The following is a 19,889-nucleotide window of genomic DNA, read 5'->3' as shown; positions in this document are numbered from 1 at the left end:
CCATAACTGTCTCTTTTTTTTTTTTTTTTTTTTTGCGGTACACGAGCTTCTCACTGTTGTGGCCTCTCCCGTTGTGGAGCACAGGCTCCAGACGCGCAGGCCCAGCGGCCATGGCTCACAGGCCCAGCTGCTCCGCGGCATGTGGGATCTTCCCGGACCGGGGCATGCACCCGTGTCCCCTGCATCGGCAGGTGGACTCTCAACCACTGCGCCACCAGGGAAGCCCCCATAACTGTCTCTTTTGACCCTAATATAATGTGTATGAATTGACACATCTGACAAATGAAAGCACTGAGGCTGGGAGTGTTGGATGTTCTGCTCAGTCACAGGGCTAATGAGCTCAATCCAGGTCCGATGGCTCCAAAATTCAAACCTCTCTGTTAGGCACCACTCTAGTCCACATGCACATTCAAGTTGCCGCTGCTCAGAGACTCAATATGGTGCCCTACAAGCACCGCTCCTGGCACTGGGGCCCAGTAGAGGCCCAAGCATCCCTGTCTCCAAGGAACTGGTTTATTCAGCCACTACCTTCGAAAGTCCCTAGGGCTGGTGCAATCTGGGGCTGGAGTTTTAAACCCACCCTAACCCTCTTGTTCGGGACCTCTGCTAGTTCCTGCCCCAGGGCAAAACCCACCTTTTATTGTTCCAGAGGCTCAGGAAAACTTCACTTCTGCTGCACTAGCCACTCAAGAATATGCACTCATCCTCCCTCTTGGGTTGGACTACATGGATAAGAATATCACCTGGAATGTTCTGGAGTACCAAGCCCTCCCTTGAGATTAATGGTTTGCCCTGACCAGGCCCAGCCTCAAGGGGCCATCCCTTTTCTCCCCAGTTTGAGAGTCTCTCAGGCCCTTACTCCATGCTACACTCAATTCCCTTTCATAGCCAGGCCATGACCCCTTAACATGCCTAGTGATGACTCCATTTCTGAAATGCTCTCTGGCTTCCGGGGTCTGATATCCTAGTTGGAATGACAGATGCAGATAGCCAGTCACTTGCCTACCTTAGCCCTTCCCTACCCCCTTCCCATCTTTAAATACTGAAAGCCTGAAGGATCCACTGCAAACACCATCTTTTCCATAAAGAATTTCCTGTTCACCTCAACTTGCATTAACTTCTCCTTCCTCTAGACCCCTCTCTACCCAATGACATCATTTTTTGCATCTGTCTCATAGCATTTAACACTTTCAACCTTGTACTACTGTCAAGCTTAGCCATGGCTTCCCTTGTATCTTTGGCTCCTTGGAAGGAGCTCTTATGCCTGGTACATCCTTGTGTCTCCAGCAAAGTGCTTTGCACATTGAATGTGCCTAATAAGTGGCTATTAACTGCATGAAATGATTTCAAGTCAGATTAATAAACAGCATAATAAAGGAATGAAGACTCTAAGAGTCTTCATTGAACAATTGAATAAAAAGGAGGCTGGAAAGGGAGGGGGAGACTCCCTGGAGATCCCACAGAGAAAATGAGGCCGATGTGTCTCTTGAAGGCTGAGTAGGATCTCCTTGTGGGATTAATTACTATAATGAAAACTAAAAGTTACTAAGTGCTTATCATGTGCCACATACTGGCTAAATCACGTGCTCATTTCATGGTGACATAGCCCTGTAAAGAAAGTTGGTCCTAAATAGTTTCCATTTTACAGATAAAGAAACACACGGAAAGGCACCAAGAAGCCAGCTCACTTTCTCTAGAACATATAGACAAAAAGTAACAAAGTCGGGATTTAAATCCATCTCTTGGACTTCATTGCACATGTTTTAAAACCTAATGCTATGGGAGGAGATGGGGATACTTCAGGCAGAGGTAATGCAGGGCAGGAGGAAAAGTGAGCTGAGAGGGGAAAGCATCAATTAATCCCACATGACAGGGGCAGAGCGGGCCCATGGTGGGGCCACTGTGGTGTCAGACAAGGCTGGGAAGGTGGTCTGGGGACAGACTGGGGTCATGTTTTCCCTCCATGAGAATGAAGAGCACGAGCCATGGAGAAGAAATACCGAGTCAAACCTGCACTGAGAAGCGTTATTTATGTGCTGTCTCTGGCCCGCCCCCAGGCCGCTGTTGTGAGGGGAACGGGGCTCCCAGCCAGCAGCCCTGGACAGCTCTGTGGGCCGTGGAGCTCACTGCAAAGTCACACTTTGGAGAATAAAGCTGCTGGTGATGCCCAGAGTGGCCCAAATAAAAGTCAAATACCACATTCAGTTCTCCAGGGGTGTTTTTGCTATTAAATTAAGTCTGGAAAATAAATAATTGTCTTTGGATTTCATTTGAGAGATTTTTGGTAGTTGAACACTCAGTCAGGAAAAAAAAAAAAAAAAAAAAAGCTAACTATTTCTTGAAAGATTCTTTGACTGGCTCCCCCTGCCAGAGGACCGCAGATCACAATGAAGGCTTGCTGTCTGCAATGAGCTGCTTTTCTCCCCCGCTTGACACAATTATCCCAGAAAAATAGAGGGGGGAGGGGAGGCTCCATCATATGTTCCAATTTTTATTGCTACATTCCTTGGATGGCTCCATATGTTTACCTTTAGCTGACTTTAGACTTGGTGTTCTCTGTGGCTGCTGGCGTCAGCCACAGGATTCTTTCATGTCTATTACTTTATTAAGGAATGTAAAAGCCACATACAGACCGACCAGGGGACACAACAGTACAAGACACAAATAACCCTGAATGGGCTTGCAAAGAGCCTAAGGAGACTTCACACCTAATTCTCCCAGATGGGCTCTAAGGCTCTCACAGACCAAAAGGGGGCACTCTTAACACTCGCTCCCTGGCTCCCTCAATGATACCACTCCCATGAAGAAATAGTGCAGAGACCATGCAGGGCTTTAAGATCAGTCCTGATGGCAGCAGAATAGGGTGAAAGAAACCACTCTCATCACCAGGGATTTGGTGGTTGTTGTTGTTGTTGTTGTTTTTTCTTGCATCTTTGACTTTTGTTGACTAGAAATGGAATCTCCAAATCATAGGGAGGATGTTAAGATTAAACAGGAAAAATGCACCCCCCCAAAACTGCTTTGCACAAAGCCTTGGCACATGCATTATAAATGCTCAGAAAAAGCAACTGTTCTTTAAGCATATTTTCTGAGATATTTCTACCTCTTAATAGGGGCACCTCATCTAGGTCCAGACTGGCTCATAGCACAACGGTACGATTGTAGAATGAGTGTCTATATTGGGCAGCGAGAGACAAGGGGTGGAGGATAGCCATTATTTACTCAGCTCCTACTGTGTGCTGGACACTTTGTGTGCATTATCTTGCTATCACAATTTTATAGATGAGGAAACTGAGGTCAGGGAGGCTAAATATATTGCCCTGGTATGTGGCAGAAACAGGATTTGCACCCAGGTCTCTCTGTTTGATACTAAGCCTGAGCTTTTTCCATTAGACAAGGCAACGCAACTCAGGACCAGCTTTTCACAATGCATTATTTTCTCACGTAGTCTCAGCCTCCCACAGACTCTTTACAAAAGCCTGAAGCCAGCACTGAGAACATTCAATCAATTATAGGTACAATTACAATCTAACTCAAGTACACAAACTTAAATTCTTAAAATTTTCAGCAAACATGGTTGTGGAGAGATGGAGAGGGGAAGAACTGAGGAACGAGGTAATGGAGATAATTCTTATGCCACCCGCCTCCAGAGATGTTTGTCAGTGCCTGGAGGATCCACATTTGTTTTCCTTTTTCAGGCTCCTACACCAACCACCAAACCTTCACAGAACAAAGTCTGGAGTTTATTTTAACGCCACCGTCCTTTCATTCCCCTTCCCAGGATCTTCACTCAATTTGCTGGTTTCTGCCTTTGTAGGAGTTTACAATCTGTGTTCTAACCACCCAGTATGTTGGGAGGTTAAAATAAAGGGCTCTCATCCAAAAAGGTGATGCTCACACTTCAAGTCAGGATATGAGGACAGTCTGAGCTAGAAATATTGTGTAGAGTGGGGGGGGGGGGGTGTTTTCACCTCCCTCACAGAAGCTGACGGCCACCACCCACCTGTTCTTTCCTGGTAGGTGCTTGATGGTTAAGAGTAGAAATGCTTTGACGTCATGTGGAAAGAAAAAAAGGGATTCTTTACTCTGATGACAAAATGTGTTTGTCTTGTGATTTTCCCTGAGAACCTGGACTGGGTGAATGGCTTGCAACTGAAGGATGTTTTGATGATTATCAAGAGGATAGCCCCTCAGCCAAACTAAGAAAGCCCTCAGCCCCACTTAGAATTAGCTGTTCTCTCGTTGAATGTAGCAAGTTCTGTCCTGGAAGATTTACTGGTGACTGTGCCTCAGCCCACTGGGTTCTTCAAGGAGATCTTCAGAATCAACATCCCTTTTCACCTCTCTGCATCATTGGGAAATTTTTTATAAAGCTAGATACTCTTTTCAATGAGAACTGGCTATGTGTATCTAATGTTTACACTGGGCCAATATTTCCCAAGGTGGTAGTAAAGGCTCTGAGAAGTCCTGTAGTAAAGAAACCTATGTCACTTTACTTAATCCAGAGATTCTCATATATATCTGACCACAAAACCCTTTTAGCATAACATCTATGAATATCGTATGGAAACAGTTTGGCTATAAACATATAAACTCTTGAAACTGCTTAGAAGGGATAACCTCAAACTATTGATGGATTTGGGTAGACTATTTAAAGCAGAACTATTGGTCACATATTTGGGTTAAAATCTGAAGCTGCCTTAGTGGTCTGTCTGGATTATTTTTAGATCTGTATAAGTGTGTGTACATGTGTTTATATATACTATGTATAAATATGCATTTTAACTTTGAGGTTAGAAGAAAAAAAAGAAGGAAGGAATATTCCTTCTTATAAGGAAAGCAATCGGGGTCCTGAGGGGGGAAGGGGAAAGTCTGTAAATTTTAAGGCATTATCGCCATGTCCCATTGCCGGCAACCTCTGAAGACAGCTTGCTGCAACGGTGAAAACACCTGGACAGCTCTCACTGAATGCCAGACAATCAAAGATGACACCCCTTCTCATTAACCTCTCAGAGGCCGGCCCCACCTTTCCCCCCTAATCCAGCACCCAAAACACTTCTTTCCAAGTCATTGATACCCACCAGCTGTATTCCTGTGTATTCTTTTGGATGGTGAATTAATTCAGAAAAAAGTATTTTTTTCCCACATTGCAATTTAATTTTTATTTTCAGAGCATGTTTGAAGCCTTCTAAAGAAAATTCTTAGAAACCCACTCTAAAAAATGTACAATTACAGTATTTTTTAATTGTTGTAAAGTTATGGGAGCTGTTTCAAAATGATTTTTAATGAAATATAAGGTTGTTCTCTGAAATAGAACTTTACCCGTGTTTTTTTTTTTTTTTAATTGTCACATATAGGGTGATTTTTAAAGTAAATAAGAGCACAAGGTTCATATTATTTTAACTGTATATTGTATTTGTCTTCTCAGCACTGTGGTTTTTAGTCTGAATAGCATCACAGTATAGAGCCAGCCTATTCAGCAGCCTGTTTGGGTAAGGAAACTCTGAGACCAGCACAATGTTGCATTGCTCACTCTGTCCTTCCAATACGGTTAGAATTCCACAACCTAAATGATCATTTGTTGAACAAATTCATGCTTTTATTAGTCAAAATACGGAGAAAACAGAGCCTCCCTGTTTCAAGATATTTGCTAATGCATGGTTAATTATCACATATAGCTGACTATAATTCATTTTACAGGGGCGACCTCCTGCAGGTAACATACTAGCAGTTTATGAACCAAAATAACCTCACTATAGGTCAGAGCCATTCCAGGGCCGGTCAGACACTTGGTGCTTCTAGACCTTCTCACTTCACATTGCTAATTCGAACAAGGCTTTATTTTTATATTTGTCAGCAGCAAGACTGTAGGATGGTTGTTAAACTTCTCCCAGGCCTAATTAGAGCGGCCATGCTCGCATTCATAATGAAGCTCGTGTCTTGCTCGGAGTCAGTGAGCAGAGCTGTTACAGTAGCTTCCTGGCAGGCCGTGGCTGGCAGTTTTAAGGTAGCTCGCTCGTGGCTGCAGTATTAAGTGACTGTTGAAATTCATTGACTCCACCACAACTAATGTGTCTAGATGACAACAAGTTTACACGGTTCTTTTATAGTTACAGCAAATGCGTGCATTTAAATATTTATTAGGTGATTATGGTGATGTGAAATGGAAAAAAAAAATGCAAAGTGCAATCTCCCCAGTATGACTGCTTTTAACTGCTGATGTGGGGCCGGGATCACGGGATCACTCAAAATCGCTTCATCTTTCCCTTATAAATATTTATAGTAGATCAGCAGCGATGAATGCTAATTTATTTGCATCTTGTTTCCTTATTGACTTCTCCCTGGGCTCTGACCTATAGTGAGGTTATTTTGGTTCATAAACTGCTAGTGAAAAGTGGTGCAGCCTCACTGGGTTGGAGGATATTTCAATCAGCCAAGCAAGATGCATTTTGAGTAGCCGGGGGGAAAGTTCACTTTGCTGAAAATGAAGCGGCCTTTTTGCTCTTGGAGATGCAACCTGAGTGTTCAGGCAGCTGGTGTGTTGCCCTCTCCCAGAGCTGACGTGCGTGCTGGCGAGCAGTTTTGCCTCCAAAAGACTGCTTTTCTGTAGAGCAACTTGTCAAACCTTGGATTGAATCGGGTGAGGCTGGCTGATCTGGATGTTTGTCAGAACTTCCAACTCAATTTTCTTTTCTTTTTCTTATTCTGTGAGCCATTTAAAAGAAATACATTTTCGCCATAGGAGAAAAAGGATCTATCTCAAATTGAATGTGGCATCTGAGACAGACAGAGGAGAGGTTAAAAAATGAATCCAGCTCTGTTTTATGAAGGTTAAATGTACATGACACTAAAGAACACAGAGTCTGTGGAGGGAACGGTCAAAAAAATTTCAGCCAGATAAAGAGAAACAATATTTTGCAGTTGAATATTTTGACAGCGTAGGAAACTGGAGCATAAGATGATTGCAACTTCATCATCCATAATGTTATTTATTATTTTGTTCCCTGTGTCTTAAAACAAACAGCATCTGTATAGTCTTGACATGTATAAATGTAATATTTTCAGGAGATTTCTAGAAGTAGCTTTTGAAATAGTCCATTACTACATTTAGAGTGCCCTGGAGGTCTAAGGAATGTCCCAATAAAAGTTCACGTAGAACACATAAGGCCACTGAATCAGAGGTCTCTGCAGCTACCATAGTTGCTTCAGTTGGAAAAAATCTTAATTTCTGACTCTAGCTAGCTGTGTATCTCTTTTTACAAAATGTACTCATGTCTCCTTAGAGCTGAACCTGTTATAGTGCCTCCAATCTTACACTGGTTCCAAGGGCATTAATTACCAAAGATTCCAGGACCACCTCATTATATGATCAATAGTATGTCCCTCTAGGACAGGGGTGTAGCAAGAGTTCACTGCGGTGGTGGTTCTACACAGTTAGATGATTCAAAGAGAAGACAAATTCGTTGGGAAACTCACTATTAAGAAAACGCTCTGGTGAATCTTGGGTCACGTGAAGACTCCTCCAACGATGCAAAGTATTATCCTCAAATCTACAAATGTGGATTCTAACTTTAAGAATCCAATTATGTGGATCCTCAGATTAAAAAGCATAACCATGGATCCCTCTTGATGCTGTCTCTGGTCAGAGCTATTTGTAAGGGACAGGTAGTTTGCCGTTTCTTTTCAGTGTAAATCTTCTCAACGGTAGGGATGGTGCACAGAGGCTGCTCCCTCGGTGCCAGTGAAAACCCTCATCTTAGTCCAGTTTTGCTCTTCTCCGTGAATAGAAAGCTGTCCTTTAATCCTCTCGACTCAATAAGGAAACATTTTTTCACCCCATTTGATAAATAAGGAGACCTGAACTTAAAGCGACTTCAGGATTTTCTGGAGGTCTCGGGGTAGGTGACCACACGGCCCCGCTCCATATCTGGGTCTGGGTGAGGGTGCGCCCTGGCGACGGGCAGGGCTTTCCGGCACGGCCGCCGGAGCCACTTTCTCTCCGAGTGAAGCTCTGTCAGCTGTGAAGACTCCACTCTAATGAGTTTTCTAGTGCATTTCATAAAAGACTTCCCATCTACCAATGCTTTCTTTACTCCTAAGTTTTCAATTTTACAAAGCAATTTTATAAAGCAGGGTCCATCTCTGATGGGCTTCCCAAAAATCCAAACACATCAACATACCATCGGTACAGTAGGTCATTGGGAAAGGTCATGAGGATGCTAGTTCAGAATTGTTTCTCTTAAAATCACCATGTTGGTGCAAGGGCCAGGCACGAGGAAAGTAAATTATATTCCCATACGAGAGATCATTAGAAGAGAGTCATTTGGGCTTATCTTTCTAGATGCCCAGGAAAGCAAAGCTGTCCACGACATCTGCTGGGGGAGTAAATAAAGAAAATGTGATCTCATTTTTGTTACTGTCATTACGTCTGTGTCTCCTTGAATTGGCTGGTTAATTTCTTTCAGGTGAAAAAATAACAAAGCAGCCTTTCTCCAAGTACATGGGCTCGATTTTTATATGGCAAAAGGTAATTGCTAGGCATCCTAGCTTGCATATGTGCTATGACCCCCCAAAGTAACCAACACCACATTTAGATTACAATCAACTTCACCATGGACGACTTCAAACAAAAGCAATAAAACTTTCTCTGCACTTCGTTCTCCTCCTGAGTTTTCCTTTGTGCTGGTCTGCAGAAAATGACAGCCTTCAAAATGAAATAGCAAAGTATATTTGATCTCAGTCCTGATGCAATTTGGGGTGTGTATCCCTCTGTGTGTGAGTGTGTGTGTGTGTGTGTGTACACATACCTGCATGCCCTCCTTTGTGCTCACAGATTTTGGCTCTGGGGTCCATAGCATTTCTATGTGTCCCAATGTCACATACCTGAGTCTGTACCCATCAGTGTTCTTTTCCCCTTGATTCTAAAGCCTTGTCAGTGTGGATCATGGTTGAATCCGCAGTCCTAGCTGAACTGTACAATAAAGACTCGTAGGTAGGAAATAAATGAATGAATGAATGATGGTATGGGTGTTCAGAGCTCTAAGCTGAGAGAATATTAGGTTCTACTTCAAGTTATTTGATACCCTATTACAAAATACTAGAGTATAACATTTTATACCCTAGTATAAAATAACCTAAGTGTCAAGAAATGTACATTCCTCCTACCTCCATCTCAATCAACTCTTACGCAGGGATGTCTTGCTTAGATATTGGTGTTATTGTTTCACCTTCTGATGTGTTGTCTGGATGAAGTCTTAGGGTAAGTTGTGAGTTGAAAAGAGAGGCAGGTGCACTGCTTCCTGAAGAGTGAAACTTCCTGGAGCCACTCTTTAGGAGAAGAGGTGGAGCCTCAGGCCAGATGGCAGAGCTTTTTGGAGGATGGCCAGGGATTATCACCATCCCTATTTCACATAAGGGGGAACTTTTCAAACAGGATGAGTTACCTGCTCAATCTTATATAGGCAGCTCTGCTTCAATAATCACAGAGTCCAGGATTGTTCATTCTAGCTTGTCCTTTTTATGAGGGCTCTAGGTTGCCATGCTAGCTTTAAAATGTAATGATAATTTCCTAAAATATATTATTTGCACAGCATTATATAGTTTATAAAATATGTGTGTGTTATACATGTATATGGATGTGTATGTGTGTATCTGACCCTCACAAACATCCAGTGAAAAGCAGGGACTACTTTCTGCCTCAGTTTAATCGATCAGGAAATGAGATTCAGAATTCAAATGAATAGCCCCAAGCCACACAGTGGTAGAGTTTGGATTAGAACTCAGTTCTCTAGATTCCTCACCTGGTGTTCTTTCTACAACATCATGAAGCTTATTATTAGCCTTATAATATCTCAATGCCAGCTACTTGGAAGCTAGATGAAGATTCTCAAATACATAGATCATTTTTAAGAGCAGATGAATGAGTAAAACATTAATATGTTTCAGTTGGCAAGATTTGAAAACAATTGTTCCCTGCAACCGAGAGGTGCTTTTTATTCTAGAGGGTGGGAAGTGACTTACATTGATTAGAAGAACTTTCTGATCTTCAGAATCTATTTTGTGTTTCTCTTTCCTCTGAGTTACTGATTGAGTTCTATTTGCTCTCTATTCAAGCTTCAGTGACTACTCAAAATGAAGGGAAAGTTTGAGGATCACCTTGTTATATTCTAGTTTATTAGACAATGAACATAATAGGCAGTAGAAAGACAATTCAGGAGAAAAGCACTCAGATGGAAACATATGCTAAAGTTGTTAATGGAAATAGATGTCAAAACTTATATGAAGAGAAGAAAAGGGAAACTCCACAAAGAGATTCTTGTGGTAGGTAAATTCTGATAAAAAAAAAAAAAAGCACCATTCTACGCTCAAAGAACAATAAAAGAGATTTGCAGGAACCATCACGTAGAAGAACCCTCAGAGAGATGATCTGAAGGGTGGAGTTTAGACCGTGCCCTTCAGAGGCACCAGTGTATGGACAGTCAAGAGACCACAGTGGAGGGCATACGGCAATATGCCAGATAAGACCCCTGAACCCCATGTTTCACTACCCCCTTCTACTGGCTCCTGCAAGAATGAGTGGTATGAAGGGTCCCCAGAGACCTTCAGGGACTCTCAGGACACAGGTGATGTTTTCATCTCTACTTCCAGCTGAAGGTCATGTCTTTGGAAAAGAAAGGAGGGTGAGGGAGGGGAGTGATGGCTGAAGATGGTGTTGGAGAGATGTTAGTTTCCTGGACTGTGGCCTGTGATACCAGAACAAAGGGTCCTGGCTAGGATCTGGGTACACTTCACAGAGACTGGGAAGAATGTATTTGGCAGACAATTCTGAGCTGATCAACAGAGTTGAAATAGGGCTTTTGTCAGAGAGTGGAAAAAAAGTCCAAATAAACTGCAAAATGGGATTGTATGGAAATTGCCATGTCTGGCATGGCAAGGAGACACAGAGCAAGGGCAGGGGTTCCTAGTATTTCTTAGGAAATGACAAATGGCATTTATATGCCAGTCCTACAGAGTAGAGAGAACAGCAGTTGAACTTGAGATGCTAAGATATATGAAAGACATATGCAATCTCCTAAATATTTCTCAACTTGCATGATGAAGCCTATGGCTAGAATAAACAATATGTTAACCTTTGGAGACAAGGCAAAAGAAAAATATTAACCCCATCCAAATAAACATATTTAAATGTCAGATGCGGTGACCGGAATTCTTGCCCTAAGTCACCAAAGATAAGAATTCTGTTGCTCTGAAAGAGCAGAGTCACTCTTGACAAACCCAGACACCCTTCCCTGGGACCCACCACACTGTGCCCACAGAGGGACACAGACCATTTATTCAAGAAACATCAACAACGTGGTGGGAGGTGGGAATGCACAGAGGAGTCAGACACAGTCTGCCCCCCAGGAGGCTACAGTCCAGTAGAGAGGAGAGATGTGAAAATGAAATATTTAAAATTGTAGGAATCATGGGGATATAAATAAAAATCCTAAAGAGTTGAGGAGAAAGTGGATTTTCCAGTAGAAGATATGGCCCTCCCTTTGAATACAGACCATGGAGCTTTGTAGCTGAATTTATTCCCTTCGGGAACCTGACTCTCTAAGACAAAAACCCTTAAAACCGTAGATGACTGTATGCTTAAGCAAGATCAACCTGACCACCTCTGAAGAAGTTTCTCATGAGGCAACTGCCTTTCCAGAGCTTCCTTTCAGTTACTACAGGCTTGATGAGTCCTTCTAGAAGCTTCTAATATACCTATTTCAAGCCTTTCTTGCTGGATGTTGGCTTGTAGCTAGTGCTTACTTGTTGTAAAACATTTTTTTAAATCCATATTGGAGGAATTGAGTGGCATGTTGCCTAACACAGACAGGAAGAGGAGAGGAATTTAGGCCTGTATATAATGGAATCATACACTGTACAAAAATTTATAGGTCCTAGAGGGGAGGTAAAGTGAAAAGCATTTCAATTGTGAAAAATAAAAAGAGAATCCAAAGTTCTACTTTGGTGGCATTATACTGTGGGTTCCCTAGCTAGGTAGTATTTAAGGATGATATTTTCCTAATATAAATTATTTTAAAACTTATTTCCAAATATAGATTTATACTTAAAAATATAGAAGTGATCCCAATATGATAAGGGATTTTGTCTCTCCATAAATTTACCAAAAGTCTTATTCCATTAAAATTAGATTATCTCACAATCATTTACCTCATTAACAATTTCACCTTTTAGAAAGTAAAGGAAAAAAAAAAAAAAGAGAATTGCCCTTATTCTTAATATTGGCCTTCAAAATGATACTGAATTAATGGGAATATTGAGAGAACCATGTCAGGGAGGTTATAGATACAGTGAGGATTTTTGAACACGTACTCAAGGCTTTAAGAAATTCACAGAAGAGATAGAAACAAGTCTATATCTAGAAGACTTCTAAAGTGAATGGGGATTTCTAAGTTTAAGGAATGCCAAAAGTTGAAATTCTGGCTGTTCAGTTGAAAATAATCCCAATGAGAACAAAAGAGGACAGGTAGCATGTGAAACCATGTGAATACATGGCAGGGGGAGGGGTTCTGCATTAAGATCTCAAAAGAATCCATTCAGAAAATGGATTTGAATCAGCAGATACAGTATTAGTGCCATTCATTTTCTGGCTGCTGGGAAAGCTGACAATCAGAATGAAGTACATCTTAGATAAGATCCTCATGTCACCAAAGCCTGTAATGGTACCCACACACAGTAGGAAAACACATAGTAGGCATTAAATAAACAGCTGTCAAACTGAACTGCATTGCTGAATAACAGAAAGAAGGATGGGCACTCAACTTTCAACTTGTATTAGGGTTTCAGACTTTCTAGCAAGAGTTATCTTCATATCCAAAAGAATAGAATAAACAATATAAAGAAGAGAATGCAAGTCAAGATTGAGAGAGAACAATTAGGTACCTATGAATTCAAGTTCCAGATTTTAGGCCTTGAAAAGTTTTATCTGAAAAGATTTTATGCTGAAAATATATATCACTATATCCTCTTAGCAATCTTATTGTTTATCTCTGAGATGATAAAATGAATGGGAGCGTTCTCAGAGGACGAGTGACCAGAAGATATCCAAATTTACTAAAATTTAGTCCCTTGAACTTAAAATTTATCCTTGGCAAATTTCTAGAAAAGAATGTTAAATTGTAGGTTCAAAAATTTTTGAAAAAGTAAAGGGATCATTAAGAACCTACATTTGCTCATTAAGAACAAATCATGGCACAATAACTTCATTTACCTTTGAGCTAAAATGTACCATGTTGATAAATTAAAAGACCACTCAAAACATAGTAGTGATTAATTTCAACCTGTCATTCAACAAATCTCCCGAGTCATTCAACAAATCTCAACAAATCTCAAACAAAATCCACAACTGTTTGAAAAATTGCACTCAAAGACTGTGAGAGTCTGGGAGAAATTTTGTATGATGAGAACCCAGGGCTCTACCCTTGACTATGACCTGCTCTATTGGTTGCCAAATTTGTTTTTATCAGCAGAACCTTTCCATTTGAGTCCATGCTATCTTCTTCTCATTATGCTGTGTTGCCTACAGACAGAGGAGAGTGATGGGAGGATGAGAGGTTTAAAACCATTCTATATCAGGAAATGTTGACAGAACAGGCAATACTCAGCCTGGAGAAGTAAGAAAAGGGCCATGTCATTCATATTGGCTGCCCAAAAGTCACCATGATTTTTTTTTCTTGTCTCACTCCCCATTCTCCATTACCTCATTGCAGCATTACACACTGCTAACTATCTTCTTCTTTTTGATAGCATCTTCCCTCGATTTCCACAGTGGTACACTATCCTAGTTTTTTATCTTCTTTCTTCTCCTTTCTCTGTTTCATTATTAGTTAATTCACTTCCTCTGGCAACTGTATTTGGACAAAGTTCAGTCCCTAGCCTCTGCTCTCTATTCTTCTTCCTTTGGAGTACTTGTATCACTCATATCCGCACTAATGGTTCCTCAGTCCATAAGTCCAAGCCTGATCACATTGCTAAGGTCAAGTTCCACTTATGCAATTGCTTGAGGGATGCATGTATTTGGAAGTCCTACAATCATCTCAAAACCCATGCTTTATCTTATCTTCCCTAATTCTGTCAAGGGCACCACCAGTTTTTAGGTCAAAACTCGAGAGAAGTCTTTGACTTTCTACATCCTTTTCTCTCATATCCTCTCGGTCATCAATTTGTGTCAGTTCCTCATGTATAGATTCTTTTGCATTTATCCGTTCATTTCCGTTTCCATAGCTGAGACCTATGCCAGGTGTTGGCTAAATCATTACACCGCTTTTCAACTTGTTTCTCTGCCTCCCTTTCCAGTGTTCCCTGTGTTTTACCATCAGATCAACCATTCAAAAGTGAGCAGTATGAATCTTTCATCATGTCATTCCCATCCTCACCAATGACCTGCTCTTTCACTAGCTGAAAGGCCTTCTTACCTTCTTGCCTTTCAAATTCTTATCCACTTTCAAAGTCCAACTTAAGTTCTTTTTCCTCCCACGAGGTTTTAAATCCCAGCTCTGTCACTCATTAGCTGTGTGACCTTGGGAAGGCTACTTAACATTTTTGTTTCAGTTTCTTTATCTTAAAAAAAAAAATGAGTAAGCTAGCAGTACCTACATCATAGGGCTGTGAGGAGGATTAAATGAGTTAGTATCCCTTAGGGCACTCAGAACTAGTAAGTGCTATGTACGACATTAAATAAATAAAAATGTGTATACTCTCTAGCTATTCCAAATTGGAAGTTATCATTTCCCCTATTCTCACCATTAATATATTACAGATATAACTCTTAATCTGCTTCATTTATTATGTTATGTTGTCACTTTATATTTTCACACAGAATGTCCATTAGCTACACACATAGACTGAAAGTTTACGGAGGGCAAGTTCACGTCATATATTTATTTGTATCTCCACAATCCCTACTATTGACCGCACCTAGTGAGAAAGTTCAAGTAATGATTATGCACTGAAATGCCCCCGGTTTTCCAGAAGTGACCCCCTAGATTCTCCGATTCTCAATCCACCATCTTTGCTTGGTGTCTAGATCTGGCCTCGCTGATCTCCAGACAGCTGGTTTGTATGGTACAATGCACCTCTCTTACTGGCCATCTCTGAGCGCTACATTTATCAGGGACAGTGGGTCTTGGCAGGCAGACAAGAAACACAATCTGTAGACAGAGCCACCACAAGCCAATCTTGCCAGTACAATTCCTGCAGTTTGCTGACAGTCATATGGTTGTTTTCCAAGCCTCTAACATGGAATACTTTAAGGAGAAGTAGCTGAGGGTCGGGGACTGCTGGCTACTTTCCTTCTATTTTTTTCTTTGGGAGATCATGTGCCTGACATTTTGACTCTAAAATGATTCACAATGCCAGGGCTGTCACATAAAGAATGGTCCAGCTAAAGGTTGAAGTTTTGGACTGAATTGGTGTGAATGCTTCAGTGAATCTTCTGAAGACCATCCAAAGCCACACATAAATAATAAGTTTGGAATGGCAACAAGAATGCCTGGGATGTGGCCTTCTGCATCAGCCATATAATGTTCTTGGTGGGCTATTTCAGATAAAGAACCATTAGGAAAACATTTATCAGGGTGTGGTGGGGGAGAAGCTTTCTTTGAGTAAACAGTCCCAGTGCCGTTTGTATTTCCACACAAAATCCCCACCCGCGTGCTGTGACCTCCACTCAGGCAGAGCACTCAGTGTGGAGGTAGTTAATGCCCACACATCCATAACTGTTCCGCACGATAGAAGCTCTGCTATCCTTACCAAAGAAGCCCTACCAACGCGGAGTCACACGCTCTCATCCTCTATCACCAGGTGTTGCTGAGTCTTATTTTATGATCTAGGCAGTTTCATGGGAGTCAAAGAAGAAGCCACACAAATGCAGCTCTGAGAATTCCATTGACTGGATGGAAATGACGAGTTGGAAATATCATTTCCGGGTTGCCCCCCAAAGCTTACGTCAACGTTAGCTACTGGCCAAGTTCACTCCATGAAGACTGGCCAAAAAAAAGGTGCTTTTGGAAGCACGTAACCTCATAAGCCAGTAATGGGCTCAACGGACGCTGCGTAAGAACTTCATTCATATGTACCTTATACCTGAAGGTTTAGCCCACCTGTAGACAGGTTTCCAGAAGGAAATTCAGACCCCAGAAAATTCTGGCTGTAGAGGCAGCCAGCCCCACTTCAGGAAAGCTCCGCATCCTTCAGGTTTTCTACTTACCCATTCATCCTTGCTTATATTTCCTGATGCTGAAGTCTTAACTCCTCGAGAACCAGGATGGTCTCCAAACAACACCTTCTTCCTGGTTTTCACAGGTGGTGAGAGCTGTTTGACATGCCCTACCTGGTTTGTGTTTTGCTATAGCCCATCCGCTTTTCCAGACTTTCTCTGATGTCTCCTGTCTACCTCTCCAGCGTGATGTTTCTTCCTCTCTACTCTACCCACACTCCACACATCCCATTCACATGAACTCCTAAGGGATTCCCCAGTCCCACCATTTCTTCTGTTTGATCAGTCTGCCCAGAGGCAGGCTCTGATCACCCAGCCTGGAATACATTTAAAGATTGAGACAGATGACACTCACTCATGTATATGAATGAATATGTACTTAGTACAACAAAACTTGGGATTTTCAGGAAGAGAAAGGGACACACAAGGAGGGTGAGATGGGGGTGGCTTTGGGCTCTTTTGTGGTTGTGATGTGGGGTTAAGGTTAGGAGCTCTCTGCACTTGCACTGTGGGCTAAAGCTGCACTCTTTGAAATTCCAGCCAGCGCATCTCTGCATGCTGATCTTTCTTGTTGGGCCACACAGGTAAGGGTATAGTGGAGGGGCTAGCAGGGAGGGGATCCAGAGAGCCCATCAATGTTCAAATGCCAAAAATGGACACTTTATCAAACCTCCAAGCTTTCACACATGCAGCTTTTCCAGGAGGCAGATTTCAACTTGCCATTTGAAGCTTCCCTTAGGAATCACCTTCTCTAGAAACTTCCCTAGACCCCCCCCACCCAGCTGTATTAGACCACCCTCCTTTCTACTGCAGTGGTGTCCTGTGCTTGCCTCTATTTTCATAGCTCTTATCACATTTGGTCTTTGCAGTGAATTGAATTGCATCCCCCAAAAGACATGTCTAAGCCCTAACTCTCAGAATCTATAAACATGACTTTACTTGGACATAGGGTCTTTGCAGGTATAATTAAGGATCTTGGGATGAAGTCATTCTGGATTTAATATGGATTTAGAAAGGGGAGGGGAGGCTTCCCTGGTGGCGCAGTGGTTAAGAATCCGCCTGCCAATGCAGGCGACACGGGTTCGAGTCCTGGTCCGCGAAGATCCCACATGCCGCGGAGCAATTAAGCCCGTGTGCCACAACTACTGAGCCTGCACTCTAGAGCCCGCGAGCCACAACTACTGAAGCCCGCGGGCCTAGAGCAAGTGCTCTTCAACAAGAGAAGCCACTGCAACGAGAAGCCCGCGCACCACAACGAAGAGTAGCCTCCACTCACCGCAAGTAGAGAAAGCCCACGCGCAGTAATGAAGACCCAACGCAGCCAAAAATAAAATAAATTTATGAAAAAAAATTAAAAGGAGAGGGGTTTGACACAGAGACACTCCAAGGTGGCCATGTGAAGATGGAGACAGAGAATGGAGTTATACAGCTACAAGTCGGAGATTGCCATGGATTTCCAGCAGCTACCAGAAGCGAGGGGAGAAACAAGGAATCAATTCTCCCTCAAAGCTCCCAGAAGAAACCAACTTTACTGACACCTGGATTTCAGCCTTCTGGCCTCCAGAACTGTGAGAGAATAAATTTCTGTATTTTTAAGTCACCCAGTTTGTGATAATTTGCTCCAGGAACCCTAGAAAACTAATATTTTTATAATTGTGTACCTGGGTTTTTATCTTCACCACAAGAGCCGTTTGCTCCTGGAGAGCAGAGGTTGTGTTTGGGTCATCTTCAGATTCCTACAGCCTACCTAGCACAGTGCCTGGCACAAATGGGGTACACCTGAAATGTTTTCTGAAAAAACTACTCAGCCTGAACTGACTGAATGCAGAAGGGAAAAAAGCCCCTTGAAATTAGCTCGACAGAAGGAAGAGTTCCATCAGATCTGCTAGCTACGGTGAAATCACAAAGGGTTTGGTCTCCACGTAAACAGGCAAGGATGCGGTAGAGTTCACGCTTTAGGTTAGACTGTTTCTTTCCTTTTGGCCTGCAGGTGGATTTCTAGATCTATTGGGTGGTGGCAGGCGTCCCTGTGCCAATCTGCACAGGCACTGAAGGGCTTTGGCATGCATCCAAACCTTCTCTCCAGGTCCGTGTTAACCAGATTTGTCTAGAAGACGGACAAGTAGCCTGGACACTCTGATTTAAACCGCATGCCCTCCCTGGAGTCCCTGGAGTGAGGGTTCCAATGGTGCAAATAATCTGTTGTTTGGTTTGGGTGCTTTCTTCTCTAGCTGAGCAAAGAGATATTTTTCCTCAGGAGGAGGTGAGTGAGGATGAAAATATTTACTTAGAGACCACCTAGGTCAGGTCTGAAAACTCCTGAGCCAGGTGGGAAACTTCAGCCCAGTGAGAGTTCTCTGTTTTTGTTAAAGAAAAAGAAATCGCAGCTGGGGACAGCCTGGGAGCGTTGGCGCAGACGTCTGAGGCGCGGATCCCTGAAGCAGACTCGGTGACCACTGCCCTTTCGTGCTTTTCCATCGCCTCATTTTACAGATGACAAACAGCCCGGCCACTTGTTTAAAGCTCAGGGTTTTCTTTTTCCTCCTTCTTCTCTCTCACTCTTTTTTCTAAAAGCCACAAGAGTGTTAGGTGATTTTTCCCTCCCTGCCTGGAGAACATTTATTACAGACGCTTAATCTCGCCCCCCTTCCTTGGGGCAGCTCAGGACCTCAGACCAAGGAGCTGAATCTTTGCCTTGGTAGAAACACTGCCCACACATAAGGGGTAGGTGCTTTTATTTTAGCCTGTTTTACATGGCAGTCGTGGGTGAGGAAAAGCACTGACCTTGGTTGGAACAGAAAATAGAATTCAATTAGAAACCATGGAATGAGTGCAAAAGAAATCACAGGATCCCTTCCTACCTTCGAGGAGCTTCCAGACACACACACACACACACACACACACACACACTGAGTTAAAAACAAGTAACATTTTGCCAGCAGATGTGCAAAACTGATGCTTTTCATTTTTTTTAAATCTTCCCATCCATGACATTATTTCACCTTCGTGAGATTCCTGGGGATACAAGGCAGTTGGTATGACTTTCATTTCATGGGCATGGAAACAAAGAGGCGATGTGAATGAATCCAGGGCACACAGTTTATTTGTGTCAAGGTAGGATCAACATCCCATCCTACTAGTCAACACTTCTGGCACTTTCCACCTTAATAAAAGCAGCTAATCTCTGCTGAAGCTTTTCTCTTGCCGGGTCCTGCCCTAAACACTTTGCCTGCATTATCTCAGTGAATCCTGACAAGGGTGCCCTAAAATGAAGGCCTGTTATTACTCCTGAGACTTGTCCAGGTAACACAGCTAGTTAATGTTGCAACCAGAATTTGGAACCAAGTCTATCTAGCTCAAAAGACTCTTCCTGGTGACTCTGAGTCACAGATTTTAAGATTCCATTTGCTGAGAGGATACAGAGTAAAGCAGTGATTAATATCAGAAGGACTTGAGCAAAAGGCAATTTCTTAGAGGATGTGAACTGAGAGGATGTTATATAAAGTAACATGGACAGTTAAAACAGGTGAGGCCCTTTGGGAAGAGCCACTAATCTAACGCTCCCTACCCAGATGGCATGGTTCTCCTAGTTTTACAGGTAAGTGGCTGAAGCTTGGAA

This window comes from Phocoena phocoena, chromosome 19, assembly GCF_963924675.1.
Source record: "Phocoena phocoena chromosome 19, mPhoPho1.1, whole genome shotgun sequence".
In the NCBI taxonomy this organism is placed as follows: Eukaryota; Metazoa; Chordata; class Mammalia; order Artiodactyla; family Phocoenidae; genus Phocoena; species Phocoena phocoena.
This window is presented reverse-complemented; position numbering follows the sequence as displayed.